At 38.7% G+C, this 20,715-nt stretch overlaps 9 non-coding genes across 9 annotated transcripts; all 9 read left to right on the forward strand.

Moving 5' to 3' along the window:
• Nucleotides 1-9,610: 9,610 nt before the first annotated feature.
• On the forward strand, nucleotides 9,611-9,729 carry LOC140023192 (5S ribosomal RNA). The gene has a single exon (XR_011827164.1). It is a non-coding gene; the product is annotated as a 5S ribosomal RNA (ribosomal RNA).
• Nucleotides 9,730-10,863: 1,134 nt separating this feature from the next.
• LOC140023203 (5S ribosomal RNA) lies at nucleotides 10,864-10,982 on the forward strand. Its single transcript, XR_011827175.1, has one exon. It is a non-coding gene; the product is annotated as a 5S ribosomal RNA (ribosomal RNA).
• Nucleotides 10,983-12,104: 1,122 nt separating this feature from the next.
• Nucleotides 12,105-12,223, forward strand: LOC140030220 (5S ribosomal RNA). The gene has a single exon (XR_011834135.1). It is a non-coding gene; the product is annotated as a 5S ribosomal RNA (ribosomal RNA).
• Nucleotides 12,224-13,345: 1,122 nt separating this feature from the next.
• LOC140023216 (5S ribosomal RNA) lies at nucleotides 13,346-13,464 on the forward strand. The gene has a single exon (XR_011827187.1). It is a non-coding gene; the product is annotated as a 5S ribosomal RNA (ribosomal RNA).
• Nucleotides 13,465-14,589: 1,125 nt separating this feature from the next.
• LOC140023227 (5S ribosomal RNA) lies at nucleotides 14,590-14,708 on the forward strand. Its single transcript, XR_011827198.1, has one exon. It is a non-coding gene; the product is annotated as a 5S ribosomal RNA (ribosomal RNA).
• Nucleotides 14,709-15,830: 1,122 nt separating this feature from the next.
• LOC140023238 (5S ribosomal RNA) lies at nucleotides 15,831-15,949 on the forward strand. Its single transcript, XR_011827209.1, has one exon. It is a non-coding gene; the product is annotated as a 5S ribosomal RNA (ribosomal RNA).
• Nucleotides 15,950-17,074: 1,125 nt separating this feature from the next.
• LOC140023249 (5S ribosomal RNA) lies at nucleotides 17,075-17,193 on the forward strand. The gene has a single exon (XR_011827220.1). It is a non-coding gene; the product is annotated as a 5S ribosomal RNA (ribosomal RNA).
• Nucleotides 17,194-18,318: 1,125 nt separating this feature from the next.
• LOC140023260 (5S ribosomal RNA) lies at nucleotides 18,319-18,437 on the forward strand. Its single transcript, XR_011827231.1, has one exon. It is a non-coding gene; the product is annotated as a 5S ribosomal RNA (ribosomal RNA).
• A 1,125-nt stretch (nucleotides 18,438-19,562) lies between these two features.
• On the forward strand, nucleotides 19,563-19,681 carry LOC140023272 (5S ribosomal RNA). The gene has a single exon (XR_011827242.1). It is a non-coding gene; the product is annotated as a 5S ribosomal RNA (ribosomal RNA).
• The last annotated feature ends 1,034 nt before the right edge of the window (nucleotides 19,682-20,715 follow it).

The following is a 20,715-nucleotide window of genomic DNA, read 5'->3' on the forward strand; positions in this document are numbered from 1 at the left end:
GGAAAAAGCCTCCCAAACTCGGAAAAGGGGTGCATCGGATAGTAGAGTGGGGGAATTAAGTGAAACGATAGCACCTCCTAAAGTGCAGAAAGTGAACCCGTTACTTCGCCCACCATGGACCTTAGGAGCAGTAGATGAAGGGTCTACGAAAGGGAGTCAGATCGGATCCAAGGGAATTTCTCGAGAAGGTCAAACGGTAGCTCCCCGATTGGTCTGTGGATACTGTAGAAAGGCCAATCACACTGAAGGTAATTGCTGGAGGAAGGGGCGGAAATGTTTGATCTGTGGAAGCGGTGATCATCAAGTTAGCAACTGTCCACGGAGACAGTCACGTGAAGGTAGTACTCCGCAACCGGATGGAGCCAAATCGAAACAAGCGAATGAAAGAGGGAACTGAACAAAAGTTCTGGCAAGGGTATATGCCTTAGACAACCAACAAGCTCCTGAGCCATCCGAAGGTAAAAATTTTGAGGACGAAATTTCTTAAGGGGGAGAGAGTGTGAGACCCAAAAAAAAAAAATTCACATTTTCTCAGCATTATTTTATTCCTTTGCCTACATTTTATACTTTCCTTGGAAATATTAAACTTTCTATGCATTTTTACAAGCAAGTACAGTTTTAAATTCATTTGCCTAGTATGAGTTAGTGTACGTTAAATTTGAAACGTATTATCGATGTGAGGACCCGTAAAATTCCTTATATTTTTCTTACAATACCCTTTTATTTGGATATTATTACTTTATAATGGCCCTACTACCCAATCACCCCACAATAAGTGCAAATGAATATAGAATTAAGGGTTTTTCCTTTTCGTTTTCAAGTTAGTGCGAATTAGGGTTTTTACGCCTATCCGTGGTGTGACTATCCGGAACAGAGTGTGGATCAAATTTGGTGATTAAGAGTGAGTTTTAGATGATATTAAGTATGTGATTAGAAGTGATAGTAATAAGTTAGTGATTATAAGTTAAAAATACTAGTATACGCGATTTAAGAAAAATCGGCTCGAAACGACGGGTACCGTTTGTTATCGGGTAAACACACCACTTGACCCATGCTTTATTACCTTAATCTTCTCATTTTATTTCAGCTAATTAACCCTCAAAATATCTCATACATCAGCCACAATATTTGACCAAGAAAACAAGAGAGAAAAGAAAAAAATTGACTTCCAATCCAAGGGTGACATTTGTCCACTTTGACCCAACTTACTTCATATCAGTTTAACCTTCTTGAAGCTTCAATTGACCCCCATTTCCAGCCCTCCAGCAGTGAGAGTGAGAGAGAAAACAAGAGAAAGAAAGCTCTAACTCCATCTTGGGTTTTGTTTGATTTAGTGAGAAAACAAGAAAACTAAACCGATTAACTTGCAAATTGAAAGCTTGGGAAGCTTGAGGAACCAAAAATTTCAAGGAGTAGTGGAAGATCACTCTTGCAAGGCCTTGTCTTGAGGTATAATGGCTGATCACCCTTTCTTTTTCATTAATCATGATTAAGTTGGGTATTAATGTTAGAATTGTGCTTGTGATGCTTGTTTGAAATGGTTTTGATGATTGGAGGGATGAATTTTGAGATAGGGTTTTCATTTATTCACTTATAATTCTTGTTGGTTAGGTATTATACGGTGTATATATATGGTATATAATCTTGTAAAGGAGAAAGTAGTGGTGGTTTTAAGGTAAAAATGTGAATTATAGCTTGATGTAGCAAAATTCCAGATTTCTGGAAATTGAAGCTTTAGTTCTACCCGGTTCTACTTCCCTATGTTAGAGGCCGAATTAGGCTTAGCATAAAACATGAAAGTTGTAGAGAATGATTTTTATAGTTTCCTACAAAATTTCAGCTCAATCGGAGCAACGTAGCCTGTGAAAAGACCGAAATACCCCTGATTACCATAGGTTTGGACCAGTGGACATTTGCAACGTTTCACCAAACTGATCGTATCTTTTCACCTTGATACGTACTGAACTAGTGTTTAGCCAAAACATGAAAGTTGTAGTGCTATGTCGTAGCTTTCCAATACCCCTAGAATCACCTCGTTTGGACTTCGGTAACCTGAGTTATGGTTGTTTACGCATAGTGCGGTTAACTAGCCCGAGTGTGAGATTCTGGTTCTGTAATTTGACATTTTGACTTAGATAAATTGCAAACTGGACTGAGTGTTCTTCATCAAAGTTGTAGGACTTTATCTTAGCTTCGAAACGGTATAAATTTCACCCCAATCCGATAAGCGTAGCTTCGGTTGTGTCCGTTACGCAAAAAAACGTCAAATCTGTCTTTTGTTTCTTGACTCAACCTTCATTTCCGCACATGCTCCTAGCTTGATTTTGTACTTGTATGACTTGGAGCCTATGGAATGGCTATTAAAATGAGATGATTTTGTATATGACTTTGGGTTTGATTGAGGAAAAGAATGAAGGCATAAATGGCTGGAAAATAGGTAAATACAAAGGGCGTGCTGCCCAAATTTACGCTCGAGAACTAAGTCGATATACTTGCGACTTGAGTAAGGCTTAAGAGTGAATACCACGTGAACCATCTAGGGTATTTACGTTTTCTTTGTCACTTCGACTCAAATAGCGATTTTAAAGTTTTACAAGTGAGTCTAAGTTTTACAAATATTTTACTTATGTCCTTTGGTTTCAATGTACTCTTTTCACTACCAAAACCATATTTGTACTTTGTACTGGTACGTATTCGACTTTTCTTTGACTCACTTGTATCTTTGATGGTTGAAACATAATGTGTTCATTTGATTATATTAGGATACGTTGGTGATTGAGGGTGTATCCGGAAGGAAACTTTGGACGTTATTTTGCTTAAATAGGTGAGTGTTCCTTGTTGCTATATTTTCGTTGACTTCATGGCTTGTTGTTCTTGTTTGGTAATGTGTTAATTGCTCTTAATGATTGCCAAAACGAGTTTTCTAGGCGAGTGTGTACTTTATCGCACTTGACCTAAATGATTGTGAAATTTTCAATGATTGAACGATTATATGCGCATGTATGTAAGCCTTTTGGCTAAATTGGGCCCTGCCCTTCGTTACCGATCGACTCGAGTCAGAAGCAGACTCGGTCGGGCGATATGGTGACCCTGGGGTGAATTTGGTATACTCGAGTATTACCTTGAATTCTGGTGGAGCCTGGCCAACGTCCAGGAAGGGGGTGAACGAAATGAATGAACGAACAAGGGTTTTACTTACAAAAATACATTTTCAAATAATTGGAGGAATAAGGGGTAATGACAGGAGAACGAATGAACGAACGAATGAATGGCTCCCTGTGAGCCCGTATCCTTTTAATGAATGTGTTTATCGCTTTATATTGTAAATGTATCTTGAATTGTTGGTGATATGTAGTGAATGCATTGGATTTATTGTTTGCCTATGTGTTCGGAACCTCACTGAGCTTTTAGCTCACCCCTTTAGTTTTGTTTTCCTTAACAGGGGGATGCGAGCAAGGACGAGAGCCCAGTGTAGGTTAGCCTAGTCTAGTTTTTGTTTTGTAATGATTCTCACCCTAGTGCTTGGCACGGGCTGGATGTATGACGAATTGAGAACCTTTTTATATTCGATATTTGTACTTCCTTTTGAGATAGAAATGTATATAAGTTTCGCTTTGGTTTTATTTCGGATTTGATTGAGGTTCGACTGAGTCCTGACGAGAGTTGGGCAGGCGGTCCGCCGAACCCTTTGGTTCGCCTTAGAGTGAGGTGGGGCTGTCACAGGTGGTATCAGAGCCTACTTCGCGTGGTCTCTGCGCGGAGTGAATCTGGACTGAGTGGTGAATAGGTATGAAGGAGTAAGTACTCGTTCGAGCATAAGCTATGAATTGTGGATGTTATAGGTCTTAAATTTTCTTGTGGTATTTGAGGACCATAGATAGGTACGTCTGGTAGGAATTTCGATTGTAGATGGTTTATTCTTGGGACTGGCCAACTCGAGATGTGAATTATCTTATTTCGGATTCTCGTGCCCGAGTACTCCAGAGTTGTGGCGATGCTAGCTTCTAGGTACTTGAGACTTGTATTTTGGAAACATGAACAGGCTTTGTCCGGCTAGAATGAGTATAAGAGGTCTGCGGACATCTAGTGAATAGAAAGTGACGTGAGAGACTGGACGGGGTTATTTTAACTGGGACTGGGACAATATACCCCATTTTCTTTGATTTGTCCTTATACTGTTACTCCTTGTCCTTGTTTGTGGTATGTTAACATCTACACGTGTACCATTGACCGCATTTGATTATTTGTTTAATGTGATACGTCTTCTTGATATATGGTGTGTTATGTATGTATATGTCTATTTGTGTATTTGGTGTGCTAGAATTTAGTTATTCTAGTCAACTCACTGCGTTTATTCACTATATTACTTTTTGGGGAAAAGAAAAGAAAAGAGAGAGGAAAAAAAATATATGGAGGGGAGACGTGGTCGTGGACGTGGTCGAGGCCGTGGAACTAAGCGGACCTCGGAACCAAGAGAAGAAAGGGAAACGTCAGTCGAGCAAGAGCAGGGACCGAGAGTTGTGACTGGAGACCAAATGGCGACGACAATGCAACAAATGACGGATATCTTGGCAAGACTGGTGGATCAACAAGGCCAAATACCCGTAAACCAAACCCGGAACCCTGAGATGGCCGAGGATAGGGCTCTTGAAAGGTTCCAGAAGTTTGCTCCTCAAAAATTCTTTGGAGGGCCCGATCCGAACGTAGCTGAACAATGGGTAGAAACCATGGTTAACATCTTCACAGCTCTAAACTACACTGAGCAAAGGCAAGTGAACTTTGCAGTGTTCCAATTTGAAGGACCGGCCCGAGCGTGGTGGAACGTTATTAAAGCAAAATGGGAAAGAGAACAGACTGCATGTCACGACCCCACCTCCCCCTATGGCGAACCAGAGGGTTTGGCGGGCCGCCTGCCCAGCTCTCGCCAGGACTCAGTCGTTCACTACAAACCTCAATTAAATTACAATATACAATCTCAAATATAAATCAAATATTCCAACAATTACATATCAAAAGCGAAGCGTCCACACTTCCACTGCGCCACTCTGATCCTTGATACCAACTATTATACAGGAGGAAGTCCAAAACTAGCCTATTACACATCCAAGCAATTCTAAACGTTCAATACAATCCCAATATGAACCATTACACAAAAGGAAATCCAAGTTCAATCCATACATGAGATAATCCACGAATAAACACTACAAGCCCTTCCTTCGCCTTGAGCCCTGTGGAGGGGAATAAAACATTTTGGGGTGAGCTAGAAGCTCAGCGAGTAACCAGTAAAATCAGTTATCAAATCAGTTTCACAATCGTTCATTTCAAAAATGTCATTTCAATATGGAGTATCAATAATTCAAGAAACATTTACAATGGAAAGCGATAGTAACATTCATGAAAAGGATACGTTCGTTCTCCTGTCATTTCATTGCATTTTGGTTTCATTCGTGCATTCATTCACCCCGTCCCTGGCTTTTGGCCAGGCTCCACCAACCTACAAGGTAATAATCGAGTATACCGAAACGTTCACCCAAGTTCCTAATCGCCCGACCGAGTCCGTTTCTGGCTCGAGACGACCGGTGACAAGGGGCAATGGCCAGTTCAGCCCAAAAGGCTTACATTCATGCGCAAGTAGCATTTAATCATTTATCATGAAAATTTCACATTGATTTAGGTCGAGTGCGATAAAGTACACGCTCGCCTCGAAAACTCGTTTAGCAATCATTGAAAGCAAAATCAATAATAACAAGACACTGATATGCAAGCACGCATGATATGTAAGAAAACAGTTCCAAAATTAACTTTGAAAACAGCTCAAAAGTAAATAATGCGGGAAAGCGGTTCAAGAGTAAATTTGGAAACAGTTCAAAAGTCACTAATGCAAGAAACGGTTCATAAATAATTTTAGAAAGAGTTTGAGGTCACTCACCTCAATGGCTCAGAAATCATCCATCATATAACATCGCCTTGCTCAAATCCAAGTCAAAGATCGTAAACTCAATGCAATCAAGTCCTTTCAAAGTTCGGACAGCACTTCCCCTGAATTTGCTTACTTTTCCAGCCATCATGGCTTCATTATATCCTCAGCCAGTCCCAAAGGTACACACACAACAACAAGTTCATCCAATAGCCATTCAGCAAGCTCCAAGTAGTACTAGTACAAGTCAAGCTAGGGAAAAGTCCGGAAATGAAAGTTAAGCTCAAAACCAGAAAAAACAGTTTTGACGTCCTTTTGCGGTAATGGTACTTTGGTTTTTTACTTATTACATGCTATTTACTATTCAACTACCTTCTTCCCCGTTATTTTGTATTTGTAGCGCAACCAGAGATGAAAAAGAATTAATAGCACTTATATGTGAGAAACCATACAGCAACCAATCCCCTAAGGCATTTTAGGAATTTCAACAGAAACTAACTACTATTGGAGAATTTATGCCAACAGAAGAAGTCAATTTCTACTACTTTTGACCTTCTTATTTTACTTTGTTCTAAGTTTCTTTTAAAAGCTACCATCGATTGATTAACTAATCTCTTTTTTTTTTCTTATAGGTTTCATGAGTGAAATGCATGTTTTCTTTTGAGCATATATTGCAAAAGTATTGGTAAATGACATGTATAAAATGCCAATGTTTGACTTTGATCAACTGACTATGAATGTATCTATATCTACAACCATTGTAATGAAAGGCAGTCTGCCGAACCAAGGAAAAATGTTTATTGTGTAGGTGCCATTTCAATGTTGACCGTACTTATCACAGAGACACGCTTATAGCATTTGTTTTTGGTGAACAAGTTCATTGCTCGGATTTACTGCCATACAAGCAATGGATCGATTATTTCAACAAGTTTTGGATGCATATTCTTTTTACTTAATTGAGCATCAATAGGGAAAGATTTACATAGTCATACCATAGATATATTGATTCTTTACTTATGCTTTTTGATGAAATAGAATGAAATGCTACCTTTAAACAAAATTCATGAAGAATTGAAGTCCAAGATGTTCATTGCTCAACTCAAACCTAGAAAGACCAAGAGTGATGAATCTTACCAGTGATAGACTATTGCATATTATTTCAAAGAAAATGCTGAAAATGCCTCATTCCAAAACCAGCCAGATCTTGGTGCCAAAGTTCATTGCTAATGTTGATACTCAAATCACTAGTTATATAGTTTCAACTCCAAGTATAAAAGACATATTACAAGCTATGCTATTATGTATTATAGTAGCTTCTTATTCTGCAAAAAGTATTAGCCTTTTTTTATAATTATATAGAGAAAGAATGCTCATCAACCAAGGCATACCGTTGCCTTCAAAGGATCCTTGATGAATTTAAGGAACTAGTAAGTAGTGCAATAAAAAATTATGAGTCTTTTGTTGGAAAGAAACAAAAAACAAATGATTGAAGATCAGCTGTATCTATTTAACATGACTCTTGGCTGCTCTAAAATTCGCTTCTATTTTAATATTCACTCTACTTAGTATTAACTTGATCCAAACAGTGAAACTTCTTTATGATCCGATGTTAGCTTATGGTATTGTAAACTTTTCTGCAACTTTTTTTACCTTAGTTTATGTGTTTTAGGCCAAAAGAGTTATTTTAGAGGGTGATCATATCCTCTTCTTTTGTTATGCATTTTTAAAACATGTTCTTTATAACTAAGTTATTTCGTTGCTCTCAGCCTGCTTATAATCTTATATGCTATTGATATAAATGTTCTGAGCACTAAATTGATTTTGTTATCTATGCTCTTCTTATATACTCAATTAATATAAAACTAAATATTTTTTATGCTAATTTATCTACTCAGGAGTGCAACCAGCTAGTAGCCAATTTCCATATTAATATCTTGGCAGAACATTAAGTTTAGCAAAGCTCATATATTGATTTCTTTTATAGGAAGGTTATTTCTTCTGGCCATCAACTTCTACATAATTAGTAAGGCCCTATTTTTAGGATCTCTAGTTATGTTATATGCAACCTTTGTAATTTATTTTGTTTGTAGTATGAGTTAGACATTCTCAAGAAAATAATAGTTATGGCACCATAAAGCTAACTGCATAAGCATCACTTGAACTTTAAAATTTCCTCTACCTACATCCAGTTGCCCCCATTACGATCAAATCATTATGTGCATCTAAGTATATGAACTCTATCAAATTTTTTGCATTATATAAGTATATCAACCAACAAGATTTGCAATCCCAACTTTTCCTATTAACAACATAATACTTATTGTAATAAAGTTTATAACTTTTACTTTCGAAACTACTATCTCATCTAAGTTTCAGATTGACAATGATAGACCCAAGAACCCTTCAAGTAGTGGAAAATGGTTCAACAGGGAAACAAAACCAAATTCTTCCTATGCACATTCAACAATACTCGAGTGCATGCTGCATCAATAGTTACTGGGCCTGGAGAACAAAATACATACTATGTGCACATAAAGTTTATGGAAACTTATCCAATGGTAGTAAAATACATGGATGAGCCATCTTTATGTTCTTTTAATTCAGACACAAAATGGCAGTAGAATGTGATTGCCATTAGTCTAGAGGCTTTTAGAGAAACAAGTCCAATTAGTTCTTGCATCTTATACTTTCAATTTGTTTATAGATATAAATATGGCTCCACATGAGAAGATACTGGAAGAAAGACCATGGTGTCATTTTTTTTTAGGGTTAAATACCAAAAACCCCCATGTAGTTTGCCTAATGTTCACTTTACCTCCTTATGGTTTGGAAACCTACAATTTGATTCCCTGTCGTTTCAACTAAAGTGTATTTAACGGAATTTCTGTTAGATTTTCACTTTAGGTGAAACGACAGGGAGTTAAATTGTATATTTTCAAACCATAGGGAGGTAAAGCGTACATTTGACAAACCACAGGGGGGTTTTTGGTACTTAACCCAAAACCCTTATAGATGGGTAATTTTGATATTTTCCTTTCAGACGTTAGTTTAGATGTTTTCCGTTAGACTTTTACTTTAGTTGAAATGACAGGGAGTCAAATTGTAGGTTTCCAAACCATAGGGAGGTAAAGTGAATATTAGGCAAACCACAGGGGGGTTTTTGGTATTTAACCCTTTTTTTTATTCAAGCAGAAATAAACAAGTTAGTAAATACATTAGTAACAAATATCTTACCTCTCGAAGAAATGCTTAGATATTCTTTTCTTTCTTATAGGCGAAAATTGCCTTTGTTTTTGACACGATTAGATTTCAAGATGGCATAACATTTGAAAACCTGAAATTTTCGGGTTCGGGTCAGCATACCTGACCCGTCACGGGTTGGCGGGTCGGGGTTCGGGTCAACAGATTTTCTGGCGGGTCTGTTGACCCGAACCCGACCCGCCAACCTGATTTGGACCCGAATTGCCACCCCTAACTGCAAGCGTGAAGGATTGATTTCATGATAATTTAGAGTTGCGGGATGAGGGAAAAAAACAGGGTGCAAATCAATAACAAAAAAAAATATAAAGTAAATAAATAAAAGGATAAGAGGAAAATGCTTGAATTGACGCTTAAAATGAATTTCGGTCTAGAAAAGCCACACTGCTTCGCAGGACGGGGTAGTTTAAAAGAATAAAGCGAAAGGAACATGGCGGGTGCGATCATACCAGCACTAATGCACCGGATCCCATCAGAACTCCGAAGTTAAGCGTGCTTGGGCGAGAGTAGTACTAGGATGGGTGACCCCCTGGGAAGTCCTCGTGTTGCACCCCTCTCTTTTTTGTTTCGAAATCCAAATTTCCTATTCGTTCTTTATCCTGTAGTAATTTAGCTCCGTCGGAACGATTGCTTAATATTTTGCTTCTTGTCGAAGCGTGAAGGAGGATCTGAAGGCGCGAGACAAATCAGGAACGGTACGGCTCGATCAAAGCCCGGATCGTCGCTCAAATTTGTCGGCGCAAATGTATCACCGCAACTAGGGGTGGCAATTTTCGACACGACCTGAAAACACGACACGAACCTAACACGAAATTAATGGGTTTGGGTTGAGGTTTCGGGAATTCGGGTCAGAATCGGGTTGGACCCGATGAACCCGAAAAGAAAACCGGTCGATTTCGGGTCAACCCGTGGTGACCTGATATGACCCGATATGACCCGTTTACGAATTAAAAATAATTTAATAAACATAAAAATAATTTTATCTAACTAAACTAAGTTATTCTTTTTTTCAAAGGCATTAATTACTTAATCCTAAACGAATTTATTTAATTTGTGTGAAGTTGAATTTATTATACTTGGACAAATAATATATTATATTATTTTTCACTTTTGTATTGTTTTAATTTATTTTATATTTTGCTTGGGATAAAACACTTTTACGGTGTTTAATTTATTTTAGATTTGATTTGGAATCATTTATTTAAATTTTTATTACTTGATTATGTAATTAGTTTTGTGAGAAATTGATTTTATTAGAAATTACAGTGATAAATTAATAAATTAAAATTAAGTTTCGGGTCATTTCGGGTCGACCCGCCGCCCCGTAAACCTGAAATTTTCGGGTTCGGGTCAGCATACCTGACCCGTCACGGGTTGGCGGGTCGGGGTTCGGGTCAACAGATTTTCTGGCGGGTCTGTTGACCCGAACCCGACCCGCCAACCTGATTTGGACCCGAATTGCCACCCCTAACTGCAAGCGTGAAGGATTGATTTCATGATAATTTAGAGTTGTGGGATGAGGGAAAAAAACAGGGTGCAAATCAATAACAAAAAAAATATAAAGTAAATAAATAAAAGGATAAGAGGAAAATGCTTGAATTGACGCTTAAAATGAATTTCGGTCTAGAAAAGCCACACTGCTTCGCAGGACGGGGTAGTTTAAAAGAATAACGCGAAAGGAACATGGCGGGTGCGATCATACCAGCACTAATGCACCGGATCCCATCAGAACTCCGAAGTTAAGCGTGCTTGGGCGAGAGTAGTACTAGGATGGGTGACCCCCTGGGAAGTCCTCGTGTTGCACCCCTCTCTTTTTTGTTTCGAAATCCAAATTTCCTATTCGTTCTTTATCCTGTAGTAATTTAGCTCCGTCGGAACGATTGCTTAATATTTTGCTTCTTGTCGAAGCGTGAAGGAGGATCTGAAGGCGCGAGACAAATCAGGAACGGTACGGCTCGATCAAAGCCCGGATCGTCGCTCAAATTTGTCGGCGCAAATCTATCACCGCAACTAGGGGTGGCAATTTTCGACACGACACGAACCTAACACGAAATTAATGGGTTTGGGTTGAGGTTTCGGGAATTCGGGTCAGAATCGGGTTGGACCCGATGAACCCGAAAAGAAAACCGGTCGATTTCGGGCCAACCCGTGGTGACCTGATATGACCCGATATGACCCGTTTACGAATTAAAAATAATTTAATAAACATAAAAATAATTTTATCTAACTAAACTAAGTTATTCTTTTTTTCAAAGGCATTAATTACTTAATCCTAAACGAATTTATTTAATTTGTATGAAGTTGAAATTATTATACTTGGACAAATAATATATTATATTATTTTTCACTTTTGTATTGTTTTAATTTATTTTATATTTTGCTTGGGATAAAACACTTTTACGGTGTTTAATTTATTTTAGATTTGATTTGGAATCATTTATTTAAATTTTTATTACTTGATTATGTAATTAGTTTTGTGAGAAATTGATTTTATTAGAAATTACAGTGATAAATTAATAAATTAAAATTAAGTTTCGGGTCATTTCGGGTCGACCCGCCGCCCCGTAAACCTGAAATTTTCGGGTTCGGGTCAGCATACCTGACCCGTCACGGGTTGGCGGGTCGGGGTTCGGGTCAACAGATTTTCTGGCGGGTCTGTTGACCCGAACCCGACCCGCCAACCTGATTTGGACCCGAATTGCCACCCCTAACTGCAAGCGTGAAGGATTGATTTCATGATAATTTAGAGTTGCGGGATGAGGGAAAAAAACAGGGTGCAAATCCATAACAAAAAAAAATATAAAGTAAATAAATAAAAGGATAAGAGGAAAATGCTTGAATTGACGCTTAAAATGAATTTCGGTCTAGAAAAGCCACACTGCTTCGCAGGACGGGGTAGTTTAAAAGAATAAAGCGAAAGGAACATGGCGGGTGCGATCATACCAGCATTAATGCACCGGATCCCATCAGAACTCCGAAGTTAAGCGTGCTTGGGCGAGAGTAGTACTAGGATGGGTGACCCCCTGGGAAGTCCTCGTGTTGCACCCCTTTCTTTTTTGTTTCGAAATCCAAATTTCCTATTCGTTCTTTATCCTGTAGTAATTTAGCTCCGTCGGAACGATTGCTTAATATTTTGCTTCTTGTCAAAGCGTGAAGGAGGATCTGAAGGCGCGAGACAAATCAGGAACGGTACGGCTCGATCAAAGCCCGGATCGTCGCTCAAATTTGTCGGCGCAAATGTATCACCGCAACTAGGGGTGGCAATTTTCGACACGACACGAACCTAACACGAAATTAATGGGTTTGGGTTGAGGTTTCGGGAATTCGGGTCAGAATCGGGTTGGACCCGATGAACCCGAAAAGAAAACCGGTCGATTTCGGGCCAACCCGTGGTGACCTGATATGACCCGATATGACCCGTTTACGAATTAAAAATAATTTAATAAACATAAAAATAATTTTATCTAACTAAACTAAGTTATTCTTTTTTTCAAAGGCATTAATTACTTAATCCTAAACGAATTTATTTAATTTGTGTGAAGTTGAAATTATTATACTTGGACAAATAATATATTATATTATTTTTCACTTTTGTATTGTTTTAATTTATTTTATATTTTGCTTGGGATAAAACACTTTTACGGTGTTTAATTTATTTTAGATTTGATTTGGAATCATTTATTTAAATTTTTATTACTTGATTATGTAATTAGTTTTGTGAGAAATTGATTTTATTAGAAATTACAGTGATAAATTAATAAATTAAAATTAAGTTTCGGGTCATTTCGGGTCGACCCGCCGCCCCGTAAACCTGAAATTTTCAGGTTCGGGTCAGCATACCTGACCCGTCACGGGTTGGCGGGTCGGGGTTCGGGTCAACAGATTTTCTGGCGGGTCTGTTGACCCGAACCCGACCCGCCAACCTGATTTGGACCCGAATTGCCACCCCTAACTGCAAGCGTGAAGGATTGATTTCATGATAATTTAGAGTTGCGGGATGAGGGAAAAAAACAGGGTGCAAATCAATAACAAAAAAAAATATAAAGTAAATAAATAAAAGGATAAGAGGAAAATGCTTGAATTGACGCTTAAAATGAATTTCGGTCTAGAAAAGCCACACTGCTTCGCAGGACGGGGTAGTTTAAAAGAATAAAGCGAAAGGAACATGGCGGGTGCGATCATACCAGCACTAATGCACCGGATCCCATCAGAACTCCGAAGTTAAGCGTGCTTGGGCGAGAGTAGTACTAGGATGGGTGACCCCCTGGGAAGTCCTCGTGTTGCACCCCTCTCTTTTTTGTTTCGAAATCCAAATTTCCTATTCGTTCTTTATCCTGTAGTAATTTAGCTCCGTCGGAACGATTGCTTAATATTTTGCTTCTTGTCGAAGCGTGAAGGAGGATCTGAAGGCGCGAGACAAATCAGGAACGGTACGGCTCGATCAAAGCCCGGATCGTCGCTCAAATTTGTCGGCGCAAATGTATCACCGCAACTAGGGGTGGCAATTTTCGACACGACCTGAAAACACGACACGAACCTAACACGAAATTAATGGGTTTGGGTTGAGGTTTCGGGAATTCGGGTCAGAATCGGGTTGGACCCGATGAACCCGAAAAGAAAACCGGTCGATTTCGGGTCAACCCGTGGTGACCTGATATGACCCGTTTACGAATTAAAAATAATTTAATAAACATAAAAATAATTTTATCTAACTAAACTAAGTTATTCTTTTTTTCAAAGGCATTAATTACTTAATCCTAAACGAATTTATTTAATTTGTGTGAAGTTGAAATTATTAAACTTGGACAAATAATATATTATATTATTTTTCACTTTTGTATTGTTTTAATTTATTTTATATTTTGCTTGGGATAAAACACTTTTACGGTGTTTAATTTATTTTAGATTTGATTTGGAATCATTTATTTAAATTTTTATTACTTGATTATGTAATTAGTTTTGTGAGAAATTGATTTTATTAGAAATTACAGTGATAAATTAATAAATTAAAATTAAGTTTCGGGTCATTTCGGGTCGACCCGCCGCCCCGTAAACCTGAAATTTTCGGGTTCGGGTCAGCATACCTGACCCGTCACGGGTTGGCGGGTCGGGGTTCGGGTCAACAGATTTTCTGGCGGGTCTGTTGACCCGAACCCGACCCGCCAACCTGATTTGGACCCGAATTGCCACCCCTAACTGCAAGCGTGAAGGATTGATTTCATGATAATTTAGAGTTGCGGGATGAGGGAAAAAAACAGGGTGCAAATCAATAACAAAAAAAAATATAAAGTAAATAAATAAAAGGATAAGAGGAAAATGCTTGAATTGACGCTTAAAATGAATTTCGGTCTAGAAAAGCCACACTGCTTCGCAGGACGGGGTAGTTTAAAAGAATAACGCGAAAGGAACATGGCGGGTGCGATCATACCAGCACTAATGCACCGGATCCCATCAGAACTCCGAAGTTAAGCGTGCTTGGGCGAGAGTAGTACTAGGATGGGTGACCCCCTGGGAAGTCCTCGTGTTGCACCCCTCTCTTTTTTGTTTCGAAATCCAAATTTCCTATTCGTTCTTTATCCTGTAGTAATTTAGCTCCGTCGGAACGATTGCTTAATATTTTGCTTCTTGTCGAAGCGTGAAGGAGGATCTGAAGGCGCGAGACAAATCAGGAACGGTACGGCTCGATCAAAGCCCGGATCGTCGCTCAAATTTGTCGGCGCAAATGTATCACCGCAACTAGGGGTGGCAATTTTCGACACGACACGAACCTAACACGAAATTAATGGGTTTGGGTTGAGGTTTCGGGAATTCGGGTCAGAATCGGGTTGGACCCGATGAACCCGAAAAGAAAACCGGTCGATTTCGGGCCAACCCGTGGTGACCTGATATGACCCGATATGACCCGTTTACGAATTAAAAATAATTTAATAAACATAAAAATAATTTTATCTAACTAAACTAAGTTATTCTTTTTTTCAAAGGCATTAATTACTTAATCCTAAACGAATTTATTTAATTTGTGTGAAGTTGAAATTATTATACTTGGACAAATAATATATTATATTATTTTTCACTTTTGTATTGTTTTAATTTATTTTATATTTTGCTTGGGATAAAACACTTTTACGGTGTTTAATTTATTTTAGATTTGATTTGGAATCATTTATTTAAATTTTTATTACTTGATTATGTAATTAGTTTTGTGAGAAATTGATTTTATTAGAAATTACAGTGATAAATTAATAAATTAAAATTAAGTTTCGGGTCATTTCGGGTCGACCCGCCGCCCCGTAAACCTGAAATTTTCAGGTTCGGGTCAGCATACCTGACCCGTCACGGGTTGGCGGGTCGGGGTTCGGGTCAACAGATTTTCTGGCGGGTCTGTTGACCCGAACCCGACCCGCCAACCTGATTTGGACCCGAATTGCCACCCCTAACTGCAAGCGTGAAGGATTGATTTCATGATAATTTAGAGTTGCGGGATGAGGGAAAAAAACAGGGTGCAAATCAATAACAAAAAAAAATATAAAGTAAATAAATAAAAGGATAAGAGGAAAATGCTTGAATTGACGCTTAAAATGAATTTCGGTCTAGAAAAGCCACACTGCTTCGCAGGACGGGGTAGTTTAAAAGAATAAAGCGAAAGGAACATGGCGGGTGCGATCATACCAGCACTAATGCACCGGATCCCATCAGAACTCCGAAGTTAAGCGTGCTTGGGCGAGAGTAGTACTAGGATGGGTGACCCCCTGGGAAGTCCTCGTGTTGCACCCCTCTCTTTTTTGTTTCGAAATCCAAATTTCCTATTCGTTCTTTATCCTGTAGTAATTTAGCTCCGTCGGAACGATTGCTTAATATTTTGCTTCTTGTCGAAGCGTGAAGGAGGATCTGAAGGCGCGAGACAAATCAGGAACGGTACGGCTCGATCAAAGCCCGGATCGTCGCTCAAATTTGTCGGCGCAAATGTATCACCGCAACTAGGGGTGGCAATTTTCGACACGACCTGAAAACACGACACGAACCTAACACGAAATTAATGGGTTTGGGTTGAGGTTTCGGGAATTCGGGTCAGAATCGGGTTGGACCCGATGAACCCGAAAAGAAAACCGGTCGATTTCGGGTCAACCCGTGGTGACCTGATATGACCCGTTTACGAATTAAAAATAATTTAATAAACATAAAAATAATTTTATCTAACTAAACTAAGTTATTCTTTTTTTCAAAGGCATTAATTACTTAATCCTAAACGAATTTATTTAATTTGTGTGAAGTTGAAATTATTAAACTTGGACAAATAATATATTATATTATTTTTCACTTTTGTATTGTTTTAATTTATTTTATATTTTGCTTGGGATAAAACACTTTTACGGTGTTTAATTTATTTTAGATTTGATTTGGAATCATTTATTTAAATTTTTATTACTTGATTATGTAATTAGTTTTGTGAGAAATTGATTTTATTAGAAATTACAGTGATAAATTAATAAATTAAAATTAAGTTTCGGGTCATTTCGGGTCGACCCGCCGCCCCGTAAACCTGAAATTTTCGGGTTCGGGTCAGCATACCTGACCCGTCACGGGTTGGCGGGTCGGGGTTCGGGTCAACAGATTTTCTGGCGGGTCTGTTGACCCGAACCCGACCCGCCAACCTGATTTGGACCCGAATTGCCACCCCTAACTGCAAGCGTGAAGGATTGATTTCATGATAATTTAGAGTTGCGGGATGAGGGAAAAAAACAGGGTGCAAATCAATAACAAAAAAAAATATAAAGTAAATAAATAAAAGGATAAGAGGAAAATGCTTGAATTGACGCTTAAAATGAATTTCGGTCTAGAAAAGCCACACTGCTTCGCAGGACGGGGTAGTTTAAAAGAATAAAGCGAAAGGAACATGGCGGGTGCGATCATACCAGCACTAATGCACCGGATCCCATCAGAACTCCGAAGTTAAGCGTGCTTGGGCGAGAGTAGTACTAGGATGGGTGACCCCCTGGGAAGTCCTCGTGTTGCACCCCTCTCTTTTTTGTTTCGAAATCCAAATTTCCTATTCGTTCTTTATCCTGTAGTAATTTAGCTCCGTCGGAACGATTGCTTAATATTTTGCTTCTTGTCGAAGCGTGAAGGAGGATCTGAAGGCGCGAGACAAATCAGGAACGGTACGGCTCGATCAAAGCCCGGATCGTCGCTCAAATTTGTCGGCGCAAATGTATCACCGCAACTAGGGGTGGCAATTTTCGACACGACCTGAAAACACGACACGAACCTAACACGAAATTAATGGGTTTGGGTTGAGGTTTCGGGAATTCGGGTCAGAATCGGGTTGGACCCGATGAACCCGAAAAGAAAACCGGTCGATTTCGGGTCAACCCGTGGTGACCTGATATGACCCGTTTACGAATTAAAAATAATTTAATAAACATAAAAATAATTTTATCTAACTAAACTAAGTTATTCTTTTTTTCAAAGGCATTAATTACTTAATCCTAAACGAATTTATTTAATTTGTGTGAAGTTGAAATTATTATACTTGGACAAATAATATATTATATTATTTTTCACTTTTGTATTGTTTTAATTTATTTTATATTTTGCTTGGGATAAAACACTTTTACGGTGTTTAATTTATTTTAGATTTGATTTGGAATCATTTATTTAAATTTTTATTACTTGATTATGTAATTAGTTTTGTGAGAAATTGATTTTATTAGAAATTACAGTGATAAATTAATAAATTAAAATTAAGTTTCGGGTCATTTCGGGTCGACCCGCCGCCCCGTAAACCTGAAATTTTCGGGTTCGGGTCAGCATACCTGACCCGTCACGGGTTGGCGGGTCGGGGTTCGGGTCAACAGATTTTCTGGCGGGTCTGTTGACCCGAACCCGACCCGCCAACCTGATTTGGACCCGAATTGCCACCCCTAACTGCAAGCGTGAAGGATTGATTTCATGATAATTTAGAGTTGCGGGATGAGGGAAAAAAACAGGGTGCAAATCAATAACAAAAAAAAATATAAAGTAAATAAATAAAAGGATAAGAGGAAAATGCTTGAATTGACGCTTAAAATGAATTTCGGTCTAGAAAAGCCACACTGCTTCGCAGGACGGGGTAGTTTAAAAGAATAACGCGAAAGGAACATGGCGGGTGCGATCATACCAGCACTAATGCACCGGATCCCATCAGAACTCCGAAGTTAAGCGTGCTTGGGCGAGAGTAGTACTAGGATGGGTGACCCCCTGGGAAGTCCTCGTGTTGCACCCCTCTCTTTTTTGTTTCGAAATCCAAATTTCCTATTCGTTCTTTATCCTGTAGTAATTTAGCTCCGTCGGAACGATTGCTTAATATTTTGCTTCTTGTCGAAGCGTGAAGGAGGATCCGAAGGCGCGAGACAAATCAGGAACGGTACGGCTCGATCAAAGCCCGGATCGTCGCTCAAATTTGTCGGCGCAAATGTATCACCGCAACTAGGGGTGGCAATTTTCGACACGACCTGAAAACACGACACGAACCTAACACGAAATTAATGGGTTTGGGTTGAGGTTTCGGGAATTCGGGTCAGAATCGGGTTGGACCCGATGAACCCGAAAAGAAAACCGGTCGATTTCGGGTCAACCCGTGGTGACCTGATATGACCCGTTTACGAATTAAAAATAATTTAATAAACATAAAAATAATTTTATCTAACTAAACTAAGTTATTCTTTTTTTCAAAGGCATTAATTACTTAATCCTAAACGAATTTATTTAATTTGTGTGAAGTTGAAATTATTATACTTGGACAAATAATATATTATATTATTTTTCACTTTTGTATTGTTTTAATTTATTTTATATTTTGCTTGGGATAAAACACTTTTACGGTGTTTAATTTATTTTAGATTTGATTTGGAATCATTTATTTAAATTTTTATTACTTGATTATGTAATTAGTTTTGTGAGAAATTGATTTTATTAGAAATTACAGTGATAAATTAATAAATTAAAATTAAGTTTCGGGTCATTTCGGGTCGACCCGCCGCCCCGTAAACCTGAAATTTTCGGGTTCGGGTCAGCATACCTGACCCGTCACGGGTTGGCGGGTCGGGGTTCGGGTCAACAGATTTTCTGGCGGGTCTGTTGACCCGAACCCGACCCGCCAACCTGATTTGGACCCGAATTGCCACCCCTAACTGCAAGCGTGAAGGATTGATTTCATGATAATTTAGAGTTGCGGGATGAGGGAAAAAAACAGGGTGCAAATCAATAACAAAAAAAAATATAAAGTAAATAAATAAAAGGATAAGAGGAAAATGCTTGAATTGACGCTTAAAATGAATTTCGGTCTAGAAAAGCCACACTGCTTCGCAGGACGGGGTAGTTTAAAAGAATAAAGCGAAAGGAACATGGCGGGTGCGATCATACCAGCACTAATGCACCGGATCCCATCAGAACTCCGAAGTTAAGCGTGCTTGGGCGAGAGTAGTACTAGGATGGGTGACCCCCTGGGAAGTCCTCGTGTTGCACCCCTCTCTTTTTTGTTTCGAAATCCAAATTTCCTATTCGTTCTTTATCCTGTAGTAATTTAGCTCCGTCGGAACGATTGCTTAATATTTTGCTTCTTGTCGAAGCGTGAAGGAGGATCTGAAGGCGCGAGACAAATCAGGAACGGTACGGCTCGATCAAAGCCCGGATCGTCGCTCAAATTTGTCGGCGCAAATGTATCACCGCAACTAGGGGTGGCAATTTTCGACACGACCTGAAAACACGACACGAACCTAACACGAAATTAATGGGTTTGGGTTGAGGTTTCGGGAATTCGGGTCAGAATCGGGTTGGACCCGATGAACCCGAAAAGAAAACCGGTCGATTTCGGGTCAACCCGTGGTGACCTGATATGACCCGTTTACGAATTAAAAATAATTTAATAAACATAAAAATAATTTTATCTAACTAAACTAAGTTATTCTTTTTTTCAAAGGCATTAATTACTTAATCCTAAACGAATTTATTTAATTTGTGTGAAGTTGAAATTATTATACTTGGACAAATAATATATTATATTATTTTTCACTTTTGTATTGTTTTAATTTATTTTATATTTTGCTTGGGATAAAACACTTTTACGGTGTTTAATTTATTTTAGATTTGATTTGGAATCATTTATTTAAATTTTTATTACTTGATTATGTAATTAGTTTTGTGAGAAATTGATTTTATTAGAAATTACAGTGATAAATTAATAAATTAAAATTAAGTTTCGGGTCATTTCGGGTCGACCCGCCGCCCCGTAAACCTGAAATTTTCGGGTTCGGGTCAGCATACCTGACCCGTCACGGGTTGGCGGGTCGGGGTTCGGGTCAACAGATTTTCTGGCGGGTCTGTTGACCCGAACCCGACCCGCCAACCTGATTTGGACCCGAATTGCCACCCCTAACTGCAAGCGTGAAGGATTGATTTCATGATAATTTAGAGTTGCGGGATGAGGGAAAAAAACAGGGTGCAAATCAATAACAAAAAAAAATATAAAGTAAATAAATAAAAGGATAAGAGGAAAATGCTTG

Source organism: Coffea arabica, chromosome 11e (assembly GCF_036785885.1).
Source record: "Coffea arabica cultivar ET-39 chromosome 11e, Coffea Arabica ET-39 HiFi, whole genome shotgun sequence".
Classification (NCBI taxonomy): domain Eukaryota; kingdom Viridiplantae; phylum Streptophyta; class Magnoliopsida; order Gentianales; family Rubiaceae; genus Coffea; species Coffea arabica.